Raw genomic sequence first — 4,618 nt, forward strand, 5'->3', positions numbered from 1 at the left:
CTAAAATGAGAGGATTGGGATAGATTGACTTATTGTTCCCATATCTCTCCAATCGCTGGAGTCACATGAAAAGCTGGTTAAAAACATTTTTCTGGACTCCAGTCCCTGGAGAAAGGTTTACAGCTTTGGGTGATGCCTAGGAATATGAATTTTAGCAAGCTTATCCAAGTGTGGGAAACACTGGCCTAGATTATTTCTAGACCTTTTTCCAAAACAAAGGATTGATAATATTCTACCCTTCTTGGAATAGTGAAAGTCTCTCTCCACACCCTCCCTACCTCTGTGGTTCTGATGAGCTGTCAATCTCAGGACTCCATCCAAGACTCAGGTCTATCTAATCATAGGACCACAGCCATCAGGTCACTGAGAAGGACCTGTGGAAGTCATGTGACCAAGCCAAGCCAATCAGAGCTCTTTCCTAGGACATTTTGCTTAGAGCTGGGGGAGAAATAGCCTATTCTCTTGGGTCATGGAACTTGGAAGGACCTTTCCATGACTGTGAGGTTGTGAGGTGCCATATGCTCTGCCCTATAGAGAAGACCTGTCTGTTACAGGATAGTGTGATGCTGGTCAGAAAAAAAGCTGGAGTGAGATGGACAGAGTCAGACAATGCCACTGGCTTCCAATTTCTGAGGTTTCAGAAGCTGCCCTCATTACCTCTGTTTCTTCTCTGAACTAACCCATCCTCCCTCTGTGAACCAAGCAATACCCCTTTGGCATAAGCCCACTGAAGTCGGTCTTTGTCACTTTCAACTGAGAGAATCCTATATGGTAAATTCAGGATTCAAACCTAGGTCTGTCTCCAGAGTCTGTGTTTCTTCTAACCTCTGTTCAACCTTGTCTTCTTCAATGTGGGGCAAACATAGCTTTTTTTCATTAGTGCTCCTCTGCTCCCTGCAGAAAATCCCTGCTCCCCCACCAGCTCTAGCAGTTTTTAAAGCTTAACCCTCCTGAATGAATGCAACATGAGTCTCACTCTGCTATTTTCTTCCTCTTTTCTGTTCTGGTGCTTCTTTTTGCACAACTCATTTACTATTGATCATTTATTGCCATGGACCATAATTTTTCATATCTGTGTTAAGCCTCTGTAACTTTTTTGTTCCATCTCCTCAATTAAATTATAAGCTCCTGGAGGGCAGAGGACATAGGTCATATTTTTCAACACAGATTCTTCACCACTATGGGCATGGGGGTGATCAAGGAGCAACTCCAGTCTTGTTAATATGTAAGTAGAGGAACTAGGATTCGAACCCAGGAAAGGTGGCAGAAGCCATGCTTTTAGGTACTATGTCATCCAAAGCCACAGATGTGATGGACTAGAACTCCAAGGAGAGGACACTCAGAGGAACCTGCCTGTTCATTTGGGTTGATTTGGAGGAAGTCCCTTCCCTCTGCAAAAGCAGCCACATCTGCCCAGTAGCAGGCAGGATTCCCAAAGAAAACAGAAGCTTCCTTTGTAAATCTAGCAGACATGATGTAAGTGTAAATCATTAACCTTGATTCCTTTGCCTCACTTACTTAGAATGCTGGGAATGATGGAAGCTGTCCTCCCAAAAATCCAGAGCTCAGACTCCCAAGAGATGTGAAAGACTCAGAGCTCTCCAGAGCCACTGCCTGGGGAAAATCATTCAGCCTCTGACCTAACTATGGATGATCCCTCACCCTAAGGGGCTATACCTCCTGCAGGGAGAGTCAGAAACAGAAACCCATGGGAAATGTAGGACCTGGTTCCTGCCCCCTGGTTCCTGACCTCAGAGAGTCTGGAATTGATTTGAGGACACGGCTCACATTCACACATGAAAACCAGTTTGGAATATTTATGAGACTGTCCAGCATTCTGTGTAAACAAACAGTGCATGCTGAGCACTGATGAAGACAGGCTGTCTGGGAACAGGAAGGGACCTTGCAAATTATCTAGTCCAGGGGTCACTGAACGGTGGCTCATGAGCTGAACTGGCTTGTAGGTATGTGTGCTTGACTCAGACAATGTTTTGTGTACTTTTATTTCATTGGAGCTAACTTTTAAACTTGGGGATAATTCATATGAAATACAGGTCTGGGCTTCTCTTCAAGAAATAGGTGATCTGGAGCCCTGGACTTTTATTCCTACGTGGCAACACACCTGGATAGAGCTAAGGAAAAGACCCTCTCAAGAATGGACATATGGTTTTCATTTTGTCAGAGTCCTTCCCAGGTCCCGTGGCCCCCACTCCAAGCATGTGTGCTCTTGTTTTCCTTGTAGTGGAAAATTCACTCTTTATTGACTTGTTCTTCTCATTTAAATAATCCGGCCTTGTACATTAAGCTTCTGAACATGTGATTTCTGGTTTCTTCCAAACTCTACATTTAATGAAATGGAGACTCAGAGAGAAGAAAAGATTGAAGACTGGCAGCACAGAACCATCACTGGGCTTAGTCCTAGGGAGGACTGGGGGCCTGGGTCTCAAACCCATCACTAGCACCTGTTAACTATATATTCCTTGGAAGGTTGTGTCTTCTGAGCCTCAGTTGGCCCATCCTTAAAATAGATACAAGAATAACCATCCTGTGGGCTTATTGCAAGCTTGAAAAGAGATAACTCCAGCACTTTGTAGACTTTATAAGTGCAGGAAACTATAATAACATGTCTGTTTATACAGTACTCTGAACATTCCAGCCTTCATAGTTTGTATTTAATCTTCATAGTTTGTATTTCCTGGGCATTACAGCCCCTGCCGTTAGCTTACTTAAATCTTTGCAATGCTGGAAAGAACCTTCAGCCCTTTAGACTTTTATTTCCCCCATCTCTACCCCCCTGTTTAGCTTGGGTAACAGAAAGTTTATTTTCTTTTTCTTTCTTTCCTTCTTTCTTTCTTTCTTTCTTTCTTTCTTTCTTTCTTTTTCTTTCTTTCTTTCTTCTTTAATTCTTTCTTCTTTAATTCTTTCTTTCTTTCTTTCTTTCTTTCTTTCTTTCTTTCTTTCTTTCTTCTTTCTTTTTTTTTTTAAGAGAGAGAGATTGAGAGCACACAGGCAGTCAGGGAGGGGCAGAGGAAGAAGGAGAGAGATAGAATCCCAAGCAGGCTCCATGCCTAGCACAGAGCCCAACACAGGGCTTGATTCCATGACCCTGAGATCATGACCTGAGCCAAAGAGTTGGATTCTTAACCAACTGAGCCACCCAGGTGCCCCAAAAGGTTATATTCTTGGCCCTGGATCATCTGTGCTTTAAGTAATTTATTGATATATCTTCCAGTACATATTTTTACATACATAACCCCCTGAGTCTGAATCAGAGCAAAGAGCAAATAATTCTTTTTATGGCCAAAAATAGCAAGAACAAGTGATATTTCCTGAGCTATAATTTTGGGCCAGGCACTGTGCGAGGCAGATCTTTCACATGCATTTAAAGTTCATAGGGGCCCACTCTAAGGTGAGTATACTGGGTGTCCATTGCTGTGTAACAAACCACCCCAAAACTTTACATCTCAAAATAGCAGTAAACATTTGCTACCTCATGCATTGCATCCAATGTCAGGAATTTGAGAGTGATTTAGCTTAGTGGTTCCAGTTCAAGGTGTCCCATTAGGTTGCAGTCTTATTTGAAGATTTGATTGGGGCAGAGGATCCTCTGCAAAAGTGTTTCACTCACATGGCTGGTAAGTTTGTGCTGGTTACTGGCAGGAAGCCTTGTTCCTTACCATGAGGACCTCTGTTCATACAGCTGCTTGAATATCCTTGAGACCTGATGGCTGACTTCCCCCAGACTGGCTGATCCAAGAAAGAGCAAGTCTCCGAGGCAGAGGCTGAAGTGTCCTTTATGTATGCCATCATCTCAGCGATAACTTATTGGTTGCATGGATCAGCCGTATTAATATTCAGTGGGGGCTATATATGAACTTAAATATCAGAAGCAAGGATGATTGGAAGCCATCTTGGAGGCTGGCTAGCACAGCAAGGAGTCTTATCGTCCTCATAATTAAAAACAGCAACCAAGGCTTAGAAGAATGCACAACTTGTCTAAGATTTACATGGACAGTATTGGCAGATCTGGGATTCATACTGAGATTTGTTTATTTATAAATATGCAAAAATATATTCTGAACCAACAGCCATACTTCATCCCAAGTATTTTCAAACTGCAAAGCTCTCTGCAAACTCATTCTATTAGCTGATAGGTTGTTCCAGGAATAGGTATAATTTTGCTGATGAGAAAGAGATCGTTCATTCATCTATTCATTCGTTCATTTATCTATTTAATAAATATCTGTGGAATATTTGCCGGATTGCTTCATGGATGTCTGTTAAATAGATAATGAATAACTTGGCCAAAATCACACAGCTAATAAATGCAGAGCAGGATACAAACCCAGATCTGTATGACTCTTAGTGCAGTGATCTTTCCACCATCTGTAAGGTTGTTTTGAATTTATTCTGTGTGTCTTCAGAGCATCTTGATGAGGCCCAGAGAAATGACGTGACTTTCCACAGCTGGAGAAGGCACCAGCTTCCTCCTCTCTAAATAGCTCTGAGCCTTGGAGCAGAGAAGCATTCAGGCCTGCAAGAAAGATTCAGCTGGAGTCATGATGTATATTTTACAGTTTGTAATTATGGGCATCAGGTCTCCACCCCCAACATGTTC

The sequence above is a fragment of the Canis aureus genome, chromosome 27 (genome assembly GCF_053574225.1).
Source record: "Canis aureus isolate CA01 chromosome 27, VMU_Caureus_v.1.0, whole genome shotgun sequence".
Taxonomy (NCBI): domain Eukaryota; kingdom Metazoa; phylum Chordata; class Mammalia; order Carnivora; family Canidae; genus Canis; species Canis aureus.